The sequence below is a fragment of the Bos indicus x Bos taurus genome, chromosome 16 (assembly GCF_003369695.1).
Source record: "Bos indicus x Bos taurus breed Angus x Brahman F1 hybrid chromosome 16, Bos_hybrid_MaternalHap_v2.0, whole genome shotgun sequence".
NCBI classification, from domain to species: domain Eukaryota; kingdom Metazoa; phylum Chordata; class Mammalia; order Artiodactyla; family Bovidae; genus Bos; species Bos indicus x Bos taurus.
Window position 1 is genome coordinate 55,585,736 of NC_040091.1, and position 13,204 is coordinate 55,598,939.

A 13,204-nucleotide genomic window follows, 5' to 3' on the forward strand; every position below is an offset into this window, starting at 1 on the left:
TGGGGAGTTCATCTTTCAGTGTCCTATCTTTTTGCCATTTCATACAGTTCATGGGGTTCTCAAGGCAGGAATACTGGAATGGTTTGCCATTCTCTTCTCCAGTGGGCCACAGTTTGTCAGAACTCTCCACCATGACCTGTCTGTCTTGGGAGGCCCTACAAGGCATGGCTCATAATTTCATTGAGTTAGACAAGGCTGTGGTCCATAAATTTAAATATATGGTGTGAATTGAAAGTCACCCAATCACATTTGACTCTTTGCGACTCCATGGTCTATACGGTCCATAGAATTCTCTAAGCCAGAATACTGGAGTGGGTAGCCTTTCCCTTCTCCAGGAGATCTTCCCAACCCAGGGATCAAACATTGTAGGCAGATTCTTTACCAGCTGAACCACAAGGAAAGTCCCAATAAAGATTTAAAAATATTAAAAAAAAAAAAAAAAGAATTTAAAATCTACCATGGAGTCCCAACCTGAAGGCCATGCAGTGCTGCTCAAGGAACAGAAAGCTTTGGAAACTGATTTACTTGTCTGTAAGTTATGGCCCATCCCTGGCTGTGGTGATTTCTTCCTAGGGTTTTCTATCTCTCTCTCTTTATGTTCTTAGTGGGATGTCAATAAATCACTTTTCTATCAATAAATTAACAGAGAAATGTAGAATCCCGTGGAATGCTCTCAGTTCTAAGAAGCAAAATCCTGACTCAAGAAAGTGCTGAAGTAGAAAACTTGTGTGCTAAGTTGCATCTGGCTCTTTGCAACCCCACGGACTATAGCCCCCCAGGCTTCTCTGTCCATGGGATTTTCCAGGCAAGAATACTGGAGTGGGTTGCCGTTTCCTTCTCCAGAGGATCTTCCTGACTCAGGGACTGAACCAGTGTCTCTTGCATCTCTTGCATTGGCAGGTGGGTTCTTTACCCACTGAACCACCTGGGAGCCTAAAGAAAAACTTGAGGGGCAATTAATTCAGCAGCTTAGCAATGTCATTAAAAAACCCAGATTCCTGCTATCTTTCTGCTTGGCCATCTCTGAAAGATTTTCTTTGTCTTTGGCTAAGACTCCCTACATTTGGTTGCAAGGTATCTGACACAGTCTCAGCCTTTATATAAAGATGGGACAATGTTTGTCTCCTCTCTGAGTCATTTATTTTTTTTTTTTAGTTAGGACCTTTCCCTGAAGCCTCATCAGTAGCCTCTCCTTACAACTCACTGATCCCTAAAGCATTGCATGTTCTTGTCTGAACCAGTCAGTAGTAAGGACTGTGGAATTACCCTGGTTAGTTTAGATAAATCAGAACCCGCTTCCTCGAGCATGGAATGGGCCTATACACCCCTGAAGCCCAAAGTCAGGAGAAGGCAAGTGGCTATTTAAGTAAAATTGGGGTTCTCATGGGCAAGAGGAAGGGCAAGGGGGTTGGGGAGGCAGACAAAACAGTGCCTTCCACCATTCATTAGGCCTGGATAGGTTTGGGGAATTTGCTTTGTCCTTGGGCATCTCAAGGAATAAATCTGTCATGCTGGAAAATTTAAAGTAATGCATTATGTACTTGGCAATACCATAGGTAGTGAGGGGAAAAGAAGAAAACTAAGTCCTTATTCTCCAGGAGCTCTTATTGAAATTAATGAGCCTCTGCATAAACACATAGAGAAGTCAACCAGCACTATGGATCTCAAAATGAGGGCTACTGAGAAGAAATCCTGTAACATGAATGGCAATGGAAGTCACCTTTCTTAGAGAGTTAAATAAAATCAGCTCCAACCTCCATCTGACAATCTGTGGGAAACCCTGCCCCTGCTCCCATGACTGATTCTGTCCATCCTGTCATGGACAGGGTGAAAGTGCTTATGGCTTGTGGTTAGGGTCTTAGGTCTGGTTCTGGATTCTTGCTTTCTCTGAACTCCATTGCTCTATGTCTTACATCTTGTGACAGTTTCCTTCTCTTTGTGCAGCGTGGATCCCATGTGGGACCTGACTCCTCTCCTTTGATTGTTTTTCCCTCCCTCTTCAGGCTAGTCAAAAATACACACACACACACACACACACACACACGCATATTGTTTTTCAGGTTCTTTTCCATTACAAGGTTATTACAAGATTTTGAATACAGTTCCTGTGCTATGTAGTAGGTCCTTGTTGTTTATCTATTTTATAAATAGTTGCCTGTATCTGTTAATCACAAATTCCTAATTTATCCCTTCCTCCCTCCCCTGAAGCCAACAGTTATTGAACCACCATTGTATCCCTGGGATTAGTCAAAATTCTTTACATGTATCAACTCATTTACTCTTCACCATAATCACATTATTCTTGTTTAGAGATAAATAAGCAGAGGCAGGAAGAGGTTAAGTCAAAGTTCATCTGCCAGTAGCAGACACAAGCTTCAGATACACTCAGTCTGGCTCTGGGCGCACCTTCACACTTCTGGGAGCAGCTCCCTGATCCCACATCTCTTCTGTCCTCTTCCTTCTCCTGCTCTCTCTCCAACAACATTTGATGACTATGGAGCTGAACTAAAACATGTGGGCTCGTTCCATTATGTTGTAGATATGTGCTCCAGAATCCACCTCAAGCAGGGCAGGAGAGGGGTGGAGGGTAGGGCTGTGACCTATTGGAACAGCTGGTTCATAGAAAGAGTAAAGGCCTGGCCATCCGATGGCAAAAGGGGAAGGGTAGATGAAAGGGCACCACTGTGCCTTCCTGGTGATGGGGCTTTTCAGCGCTGGTGAGCGGGAGGCCTCTGGGAAGGGCTGGGGGTCAGAATGGGCTGGGAAGTGGACCCTCTGGGTCTGCTATTGCTCTCAGGTGTCCTCAGAAACCCACCACTCCCAGCTGTGAGTCGATGGAGGGAGAGGGGGAGGGAGTCACAGAGGTTCTGTCCCTGAGGTCTCCACTTGTTTCTTTCTATGCTTGAGGTCTTCTCCTATTTTAAAAATGGTAGGCAATAAATCCCAGAGTGCCTGAAACAGCAAAAAAAGAGAGACTCGCTGAATGCACTTTCAAACCCTGAGACCCCGCTCTTGGCCAGGAGACATGCAAACTCTTTTAATAACCTTATTCTGGACCTACTTAAATGGAAACAGCCTCCAGTATTTTTAGCTGCTGTGTAACTGAAGTAAAAACAAAGAGGGGAAATTTTGTATATATTTTTTCCTTTCCTGGTTAGAATAAGAAAGACTTGTTCATTATCTCTTAACTGAGTTTTTGCTGGGAAGAGAAGGGAACACCCAAGAGTCCCTCTTGGCTCCTCCCCTGGCCTGGATGGGATTTAAACCCAGAGAGGACAGCTGAGGGAATTAGAGAGCGAGGGACAGACAAGCACCAAGGTCTGCAGCCCCAGAGGCCCGGCTTCCAGGTAGCAGAAGTATTGGAAGTGGTACCCCACAGCATCCAAGGTAAGAGCACCAATCTCTGAAGATTCTACCTATAGGGGGAGGATGGTGGCCAGGTGCGAATGAATTCATGGGCTTCACTTTCCGATCCTGAATATCCAGGCAGAGTAATTGGTCTCCTGTCAACTCCATGAGGTGATATTTATTTCCAATTAGGAAATACTATTTCCTAATAATATTTCCCAGGACCTGAGTAACATGTTCCTAACCAATAGTATACTTGATTCCCCAACTGAGCTAAGCACAATCTTCTTACCTGGCCAGATACAGTCTGTATTGTAGGGAAATTTCCACATGGAATAATAGATTTTTATATTAATGTTTCTTTTAAGTCTAGCAGGTTCTCATCTCTATTTTTTTGTTGGCTTTACAATGTCAAAGACTTCTCTGTTTTTGTAATTTATCTGCTATATTTCACTTTTAAAAATTCTAAAATGGAGCTTTCATTTTAGTTGTGATCAGGAAACTATTATAACTTTTTTCTTTTCTGGATTTTGTATATTCCAATAAAGATGATGTTTGTGAATGAACCTGAAGAGCTTTGAAGTTTATTCAAATATTTAATTTGATCAGTTTTGATTCTTATTGTAAGAGGACAATGTCTTTTCTCAAAATCTTAATGCTATTACCCATAATGCCACAAAGGAAACATTTTGAAACTGTTCAAGGAATAATGTTGTGGGTTAGTTTTGGGAGATGTTTTCATTTACGTATCTATTTATCTATTTTTATGTTTGGAAGAGAACTAGGAGAAGGAGAGAGAAAGAATGAGTGAGAACAAATGCTTAAAAGCACAAAACTGAGTTGCCTATATAAGCATTAAGAAAAGAACAAGTCCTAACATAAAAATGAGAAACTGCCCAAATCTGGACATAGGTTAACCACAGTGCCCAAAGTCCACTGGTTCTTGGAGAAGCTGAAGTATTACTAAGGTATCGGGTGACACCTGCTCAGCCAAGACTATAGATTGGTGGCTGGCTGAGCACAGAGACTACATGGAAAAAACTCAGTGTTTTTTGGCATTTCGACATTTGTTGGAGACTCAGAATCAAGGCGAGAGTGTTGGGAGAAGGAACTTAGGAAGGAATAAAGAGTACTAGCATCAGTATTATTTTCCCAGGGAGGAGGGAAAAAACCACCTGACATTCTTTCATGCAATTCTGAATCCTGCTATGTCCCCAAGTTTGTGGGCTGTAGTTGACTCCTGGAAGAGAGAAAATAGGACAGCATGACTTGAAATCATCTTGTGGCTTCTGGTTTCCATCCCAGTCCTCGTCTGTGGTTTGAAATGAAGGGTAGACTGAGGTCTGTTCCCAAGAAGATGCCAGAGGAAATCGTGCCCAGACCCAGTGGAAACTCTTGTCCACCCAGTGCTCATTCCAGAGCCTTGGCTCCTATAAGGTCTGGATACAGACATGAGATCATGGTTGAGGTTCTGTAGCAGTATCTGGAGTCACCAGAATGCGAGCCGATGAAGCTGAGATCTCAGATCTGAGATTTCAGGGGCTTTTCTGGGTTTCAGCACAGTAGACTCACTGTTAATGACAACCAGCCACCATCTGAATATGTGCTGTTGGTCTCAAAGAGAGATCCAGTGAGTGTGGGTGGAGCAGTGCAAATCCTTGGAAATTAATAAGGAAAGGCCTCTCCTCTTTGATAGAAGGCTGGAGCTTTCAAGTTATTTCAATATGTGGAAAACCACATGCTAAACTAAAGAAAGGAATTGCAACTTTTTCATGACGTGTCTCTCTTCCTTATCATTCAGCTGCAAGTATAGTTTCTCATCAGACGCCCTCAGGGCCATAGGGAATAAGGTTAATTTTGTATAAGGTAATATTTAGTCATTCTGGAGCCTGGGTGTTTGGTTTGATGTGGTTCGAGGTCTCTGAATTTTTGCCCTTGTGCCCATTTTGTCTTCTCCTCATGCATGAGCCTGTGCGTTCCCTTGAAAGCAAAATGAAGGTCTTTTTTTGTGTGTGTGACCTTCCTGGGGGATAAACAAATATCTTTGCTGGAGCTTCTAAACATTCTTAGTATAGAGGCTGGCACATAATAAGTGCTTAGAAAATGGTAGCCACTTTCTCATCACCCATGTGAGTCTTTGCAGGGTGGATTAAGATTCAGTTGATAGAGACTTCCCTGGTGGTTCAGAGTTTAAGAATCTGCCTTGTAACGCGCAAGACCTAGCTTCAATCCCTGGTTAGGGAACTAAGATTCCACATGCCTTGGGGCAACTAAGTCTGTGTGCCACAACTCCTGAGCCTATGCACCGCACTGAAAGATTTATGATGTAATGAATATCTTGAGTGCCCTAAGACCTGATGTAATCAAGTAAAAAAAAAATGTTAAAGAGAGATTCAGTTGATAGAACAAAATAATCACACGAGCAATCTAAGAAAAAGTGATTGAGTGCTGAGGCTGGGTCAGGAATGCCATCCTTTATCTTTTCCAGCCTATGGCACATAGGCAGACTTGATAGAGTTCTTTGTGAGAAGGGGTATTGCATGGCAGTGTGAGGTCTTCACAAGGATTTCTTGGCCACTCACTGGGTGTATTCCACTGAACTAGCAGAGTGGTTGAGTTGAGGGAACTGAGGTCTGAAATGTGACCATATTAAGCCTTATCACATAAAATCAATTTTTCATCCTCACTCACAACTTGCTGACTCATGTCCTATGGAGAATGGCTGTGCAGAGTTCAACATCACAAAGACTAGAAATGAAAGTGCTCATATACACTTGGTTTGTCTAAAGAGTGACCCAGATGGAAACAGTACGACCTTGGGCATCATTTGTTGTTGTTTAGTTGCTAAGTCATGTCTGACTCTTTTGCAACCCCATGGATCTCAGTCCACCAAGCTCCTCTGTCCATGGCATTTCCCAGGCAAGAATACTGAAGTGTCTTGTCATTTTCTTCTCTAGGGGATCTTCCTGACCCAGGAAGTGAACCCACGTCTCCTGCTTTGGCAGGAGAATTCTTTACGACTGAGCCACCAGGGAAGGCCTTGTGTATCATAGGTGTTTGCAACCTGCAGGAGAAAAAGATACAAAGGTGAAACTCCTTACATAAGGTTTCCAGGCCAGGGTGAATTGAGCCACGGCAAGTACTCAGTTGCATGAGAACTTGTTCTCCTAGACTGAATGTTTGACTTAAAAGACCCTCGAGTCACTCAGGGTCTTTAGAGTTAAAAGACCCTGAGTTAACAGATCACTGGTGAATATGCCAGAGGGAGTTTGGGAGAGGAGTAAATTTTCCAGGGAACTTTTGTGACATCGCGACATCCCTAGCTACCCACCTCCTTCACTTTCCTTCCTAGCTCAGTGATGTTCACCCTTTCATTTGGGGACAGAATATCTTTTGAAGTGATTCCACCCTGAAATCCAAGATAATACAGCTTTTCTAAAACCCAAAGCAGTGCTCTTATTTGCTGTGGTTAACTGTAAGGGCAAGATGAGGTAATAAGGGAACCAGAGAAAGCCCTAAATTTAAATAGATCTGTAATGGTAGCTAAGAAATTGGCCACTACTCTCTTTGATCTAAGTAGTATATTTTATTCCTGCCCTTCTTTGGAGAAAATGAAGTGACATAAAGACCACCAGCCCTAGGATTGGAGAGGACTATCTGGGATTACAGTCCATCCTTCTCCTCTGGCCAAAGACTTGGTTGATAATTACCCCTACAGACAGACGTCTTGGTGTGCTTTGTGTCTCCTAGGAAGAGAGCTTTCCAGCCTCTCAAGATAACTGACCAGAATTTAACCTCTTTATGGGACAAACAATAATTTCTCTTTCCAGGGGTTTATCTTTGGTACTGCTCAGAAAAAGTTTGTGTTTAACTGAGCACTCGGTATGCCTTGGGCTTCCTTTATTTTGGAGAATCCCTCTCTGAAACATTTCAGGAAGGCGGACATTTGGTCTCTTTTTCACATGTAGTAATCTTATTGGATTTTTTCCATTTGATGCAATAATTATAGCAGAGAAATGAAGAACAAGGATATGGGGAGTGGACAGACCTGGTCTTGATCCCAGCTTGGGATATATTCCTTAGCTCAGATGGTAAAGAATCCACCTACAATGCAGGAGACCTGGGTTCAGTTTCTGGGTTGGGAAGATCCCCTGGAGAAGGAAATGGCAACCCACTCCAGTCTTCTTGCCTGGGAAATCCCATGGACAGAGGAGCCTGGTGGACTTCAGTCCACGGTGTCGCTAAAGAGTCAGACACGACTGAGCAACTAATACACTTGCTTCTTATTAGCTGTGTGTCCTTAGGCAACTTACTTAACCTCTCTGAGCACCTGTAACAAAGAATGACATCAATTGACTACCAGGATTTTGAGGATTAAATGAGAATCCTGTCTCATTATTAAGCATGTGACACAGTACCCATCATCTAATAAACACACAAGCAAAAACACACCAGCAGAAACCCAGTGGCTATTCTTATTTACACAAAATATTACTTTGGCCAGGACTGTGGTTTAAGGCTGTGAATATGGAGAAATTCAACAGTCACGGCCACTGTCATCCCTGAGCTTACAGGGATGTCTCAGGTAGGAACTCACATATAGATCGGGGAGCTCTCAGTGTTTAGTTGGAAATGAAAGCCACAGGGGTAGATGTGGCTGCCAAAAGAGAATGAAATAAAGCATAAATGTAGAGCCCAGTGACATCAATTCAGCCTCAGGGCTGAAATAGGGGGAACATCCATCCAGTTCATCGTCAGCAGGATACACCTCAAAGAACCTTTCTCAGAACAGCAATAGGAGGCAGCATTTGTCCTGAGTTTTAATGCACACGGCTCCTATTTCTCCCCATCACCCACCGCCCCTCCTGAAGTCAGAATTAAATAAAGGTTCAGTCAATGAGGGGCTTCCCAGCTGGCACTAGTGGTAACAAACCTCCTGCCAATGCAGGAGATGCAAGAGATTCGGGTTCGATCCTTGGGTTGGGACAGATTTCCCCTGGAGCCACTCCAGTATTCTTGCCTGGAGAATCCCCATGGACAGAGGAGCCTGGTGGGCGACAGTCCATAGATTTGCAAAGACATGACTGAAGTGACTTAGCATGCACCGCATGCACGTCAGTCAATGAAACTGATCCTCGAGGACGCCTGGTTTCCTGCGTGCGTTTTCCCGGCGCGCCTACAGCCTTTGCCGATACATTCCTACAGCAGTTACTCTTCTCTCCACGGAAAACTGTTCCCCATAGGATAATCATCCCCATTCAGAAACTTGCCCTGCATTTTTCCAGGTGACGTGTACTGCCCTCGCTGTCTCCTCCCTGTCCTCACAGAGCTCTGTCTGTGGTCACTGTTCATAAAAGAGTGGGTGAAGTCATCCCCTTCTTCCCCTGAGCCCCCTGCCACGTGTCGAAGAGAGAGCCAGAAGGCATCTCCTCCCGCCCATTACCCTTGACAGAAGAGCTAGGTTGAGGACTCCGCCATTCTCATCATCTTTCGAGAAATACCCCTGCCTAGGAAAATCTGCTGAAACGGCAATGGCAACCCACTCCAGTACTCTTGCCTGGAAAATCCCATGGATGGAGGGGCCTGGTGGGCTGCAGTCCATGGGGTCACACAGAGTCGGACACAACTGAAGTGACTTAGCAGAGGCAGCAGCAGCAGGAAAATCTGACCTCAACGTGTGGCATCCAAGAGGCTGTAATTAGCAAGGACATCTTGTTACAACTTGGAGGGATGGGTGACAGTGAACACTCCTACAAGGGCTTCTGGGATTTCCCCTATTCCAGGCTTCAAAGACAAACATGGAGAGACTGGGTGGGCTATGCCTAGTCCTGCTGAGGTTTATGACAAGAGTCCATGGATTTTTTTGCGTTTGTTCAGAACTTCTTCAGAAAACCATCTGCACTCCATTTATATTTTGGAGAATAGCAAGCCATGGGCTGGGGGTAGGGGGGTAGTTGGATAACAGCAGTGGGCAGAGAGGTCCGAAGCCTGCCTTTTTAGCTCTATTTTTGCCTGGGAAGCGGAGATTTGACAGTGGAAACTGGTGTGCAGCCTGTACCTAGAAAGTGCTTTTTCAGATCCATCTGTGTGGTAACTGGTGATGGCAGAGCGCCCAGAAGTTAATGGCTCAGTTAGTGGACACTGTGCTCCTGGGTTCCAGTCTACAATCTTGCAGTTTCCTTGCACAATCAGGGGGCACATTGCTTGTTGGCTCTGAGCCTCAGTTTCCATCCTAGGGAAGTAAGCAGAGAATGTGTGTGTGACTGATTTATCACTCAGCTGAACTTTGGAAGACAGTAACGATGAAATACGGTCATTTTTATCCTACACCTACCTTCCAAATCACTCTACTGGTGCTCCTCACCTTCTCCATCTTCTGACAAAGATCTCCAGCAGATTCCAGAGCTCTGTTGATCATTTTGGGGTTTGGAAGAGAACCCCTTTTGTGAAAGGCAGGTCCATTCCCATATCAGAGTCTCGGTCTCCCACCCAAGCTGCAGCTTTTCTTTTCACTCAGTTTAGGGTGATGTTGGAATCCAAAGATGAGTGAGCGGGTGGGAGCGGGGGGGGGTCACATTTGGCCTGGTAAGTTGCTTTCCTTCTTCCATCTCCCCCACTCCAACTAGCACATTGCTCACTGAGGCAGGGTCGGGGGTCAGAAGAGAAGGGAAAAGGCATTTCGTTAAGCAAGGGCTGTTATAGTTCCCTCTGGTTATCAGACGCCTTGTTAAGGCAGCTGCTCCCAGAGCTGGTTCCACCTGCCCCCTCTTTTCTTCAGACCGTCCCCATTCTACCCTCTGAGCACCTCCTCTGGTAGTTCGCCCCCTGGAGTGAGCTGTGGCGGGTGCATCTCAACTCTGGCCCCAGATGCGTCATTTTTGTGGCATGAACTTCACCTGTGGAAGGACTTACATACCTTGTCTCCCCAAACTCTGGGGTGCAAGCCCTCCCACTGTGGCTTCCCTCTAATGTCTGCTATGCAGCCCGTTCCAAGAAAACTCCCATCTCTGAATTCCTCCAGGCAAGGGGCAGGTACTGTATTCATCTCTTATTCACCCCAAATTCCCCACCCCCAGAAACTCTCCAGTTGTACAGCGTTCTCTAAAATGTTTGGGGACTTATTAACCAACTGTCTAAATCAGCTGATGACAAGAAATGTCTTACTGACCATTCCATTACCTCTGCAAGCTGTTGGGTCCAGTTCCTGGAATGTAATAAGTGATCAGAAGAGGTGTGCTATTACTATTATCAATAATACATGCTTTGGATAATATTAATAGAAAGAGCCAAGATGGAGTGAGTGTGGCAAAGGGGTAACATGAAGAAGAGCTTTCCTTTGGGGCTGTTCTGGTTAGTTCACAATGGTGGCACAATCTTTGGGTACAACATATAGGACATTTGTTCAAAGGAGGGGATTGCATAGAAATGATATATACTGAACTCATCCGTTATTTGTATCAGAATGTCACATCAATGAAGAACAAGCACAGGCTTGCAATCAGATACACCTAAATGAGAATCCTGTCTGTTTGCCTACTGGTTGAGCAGCTCCTGGTAAGTGAGCTTACTTTCAACACCTGGTTCTTCACTCAGGGTAAGGAGAATAACACCAATCTTACACGAGGATTAATGCATCTGGTCAATGCCTTGCACGTAGCAGCAACTTGACAAATAACATTTACTGTTGTAATGTTCTTATTTTTTAAATAACAATTCTGCGAGGGTCCTTCAGCATTTATTTCCTCCACTTTCTGATACGAAATAAATGGTGACTATTAAGAATTAAAGATTTTATACAGTATTAGAATTTGGCTTAATGACTAGGGAATTTCCTTTTTTTCTGCCCAGAAGTAGTCTGCCCAGGTCAATTCTTTTGATCGTGTTCCTCTGATTTCAACTATTGATGTGGAGGAGAGGCAGTATCAGATGAGGACACATGGGGGTTTCTAGGATTCTAGCAGCTTCCCTAGTGGCTCAGGGATTCCCTGGTGGCTCAGACAGTAAAGAATCTGCCTGCAATGTGGGAGACCTGGGTTCGATCCCTGGATCAGGAAGATCCCCTGGAGAAGGAAATGGCAACCCACTCCAGTATTCTTGCCTGGAGAATCCCATGGACAGAGGAGCCTGGCAGGCTACAGTCCATGGGGTTATAAAGAGTTGGAGACGATTGAGTGACTAACACTTTCATTAGCAGTATTCTAGTTCTTTTTTAAAAATTTTTAATCGACAACAATATTACAGTAGTTTCAGGTGTACAGTGTAGTAATTTTATATTTCATCAGTTACACCTCATATGAAGTTATAAAATAGTGACTATATTTCCTCTGCTGTACATTATATCCTTGTAACATTTATTTTATACCTAGTAGTATGTACCTCTTAATCCACTTCACTTCATTTGCCTCTCTCCCACCTCATTCCTCTTTGATAACCACTAATTTTCTCTATCTGTGAGTCTGTTTCTCTTTTATTTATTCATTTATTTTTAAGATTCCACATATTAGTGAAGACATAGAGTATTTATTTTTCTCTGTTTGACATTTCACTAAGCATAATATCTTCCAGGTCCACGGTATTCTAGTTCTTAATTTGGATGGTGGTTCCACGACTGTTGCCTTTAAAACAGTTCATTGTGCGTGTGTTCAGTCGCTAACTCATGTCTGACTCTTTGCAACCACAAGGACTGTAGCCTGTCAGGGTCCTCTGTCCATAGTATTCTCCAGGCAAGAATACTGGAGTGGGTGGCCATTTCCTCCTCCAGGAGATCTTCCCAACCCAGGGATCAAACCTGTGTCTCCTGCATTGGCAGGTGGATTCTTTACCACTGAGCCACTGGGAAGCCCATAACAGTTCATTCAGTTCAGTTCAGTTCAGTTCAGTTCAGTTCAGTCACTCAGTCGTGTCTGACTCTTTTCGACCCCCTGAATCGCAGCACGCCAGGCCTCCCTGTCCATCACCAACTCCCGGAGTTCATTCAGACACATCCATTGAGTCAGTGATGCCATCCAGCCATCTCATCCTCTGTTGTCCCCTTCTCCAACTATTCAATTTATGTTGTATATTCTTTTCAATATCACCCTTCCCAATAAAAGAGATAAGAGAAAAAAGGAAGTCATACTGAGTAGCTGATTAAAAATAAAACCTCAAAATAATTATTGAGGCCTTACTATGTGCTTGGCAGGGCTTTCAGGTGTCTCATGGGGTAAAGAATCCCCCTGCTACCGAGGAGATGTGGGTTCCGTCTCTAGGTCTAGAAGATCCCCTGGAGGAGGGAATGACAACCCACTCCAGTATTCTTGCCTGGGAAACCCTATGGACAGGGGAGCCTGGTGGACTATAGTCCATAGTGATAGCTTATGGTGAATGACGTCGGATTCATGATCTCTGAAGAAGATTTAGCTTCGGGACCAGGGACCGGGCTTGATCACGCAAGACCTTTTGTGTAGTAGAGTTTTATTAAAGTATAACAGGGACAGAGAAAGCTTCTGACATAGACATCAGAAGGGGGATGGAGACTGCCCCACTTGCTAGTCTTAGCAAGTGAGCTATATACTTTTTAACTGGTTATTACAATAAATAATAAATAAAAACTGGTTATTACAAAAGAATGTCTCAAGGTTGTAAAGGTCTTATTAGATCCACTCCCACAATATACATTTTAAGATGACAGGATTAGCCAGAAGGTTCTCAAGAAGGAGACACATGTCCTCAAGCAGGATACATTGTTATATACAGAATTTAAGGAAAAACATATCCTTGAGCAAGATGAATTCTTTTGTTGTGGAATCATCAGTTCTTCGCTTAAAGAAAAAAAGTTTGTCCTTTTCTCCTCCTCGAGAACTCCAGACCCCTTTCT

At 44.0% G+C, this 13,204-nt stretch overlaps 1 protein-coding gene across 5 annotated transcripts in view; it reads left to right on the forward strand.

Annotated features, from left to right (window-relative positions):
* Positions 1 to 3,280: 3,280 nt before the first annotated feature.
* Positions 3,281 to 13,204, forward strand: part of TNN (tenascin N) — a 72,499-nt gene continuing 62,575 nt past the window's right edge. For 4 of the 5 annotated variants that reach the window (XM_027565395.1, XM_027565397.1, XM_027565399.1 and 1 more), the window contains exon 1: positions 3,281 to 3,387. The gene's annotated coding sequence lies outside the window, so the exon portion shown is untranslated. Of the gene's footprint in view, positions 3,388 to 10,809; positions 10,903 to 13,204 lie in introns of all 5 variants that reach the window. The other variant, XM_027565396.1, reaches the window with a different exon arrangement.